General features: G+C 28.7%; 1 protein-coding gene, 1 long non-coding RNA gene and 1 pseudogene across 3 annotated transcripts in view; 2 read left to right on the top strand and 1 right to left on the bottom strand.

Annotated features, from left to right (window-relative positions):
* LOC107704060 (gephyrin-like) overlaps positions 1-286 on the top strand; it is a 325,183-nt gene that overhangs the window by 109,848 nt on the left and 215,049 nt on the right. The window lies entirely within an intron of this gene.
* Positions 1-286, top strand: part of LOC107704061 (alpha-(1,6)-fucosyltransferase-like) — a 107,437-nt pseudogene that overhangs the window by 40,021 nt on the left and 67,130 nt on the right.
* Positions 1-286, bottom strand: part of LOC107704062 (uncharacterized) — a 30,897-nt gene that overhangs the window by 18,680 nt on the left and 11,931 nt on the right. The window lies entirely within an intron of this gene.

Below are 286 nucleotides of genomic sequence, written 5' to 3'. Positions count from 1 at the left end.
ACAGTAGAGAGCACACACACACACACACACACACACACACACACAAAATGAAATGGTTGAAATATTATATTAATAATCATTAAGCATGCTTACACAAATACACTTCTCTTTTTAACAAGTTATATTAATTTTTTTTAGGTTTTACTGTACTTATAATGTGGAATAATTGTAAAAACTGACTATATATATATATATATTTGTGTGTGCGTGTATGTGTGTAAATAGTTTTTTAAAGGGTTAGTTCACCCAAAAATGAAAATTAGCCTGTGTTTTACTCACCCTCAAA

Source organism: Sinocyclocheilus anshuiensis, unplaced genomic scaffold (assembly GCF_001515605.1).
Source record: "Sinocyclocheilus anshuiensis isolate Anshui unplaced genomic scaffold, SAMN03320099.WGS_v1.1 scaffold534, whole genome shotgun sequence".
Classification (NCBI taxonomy): domain Eukaryota; kingdom Metazoa; phylum Chordata; class Actinopteri; order Cypriniformes; family Cyprinidae; genus Sinocyclocheilus; species Sinocyclocheilus anshuiensis.
The sequence above is the reverse complement of the archived record's forward strand: the minus strand, read 5'-3'. Positions and strand labels throughout refer to the sequence as shown.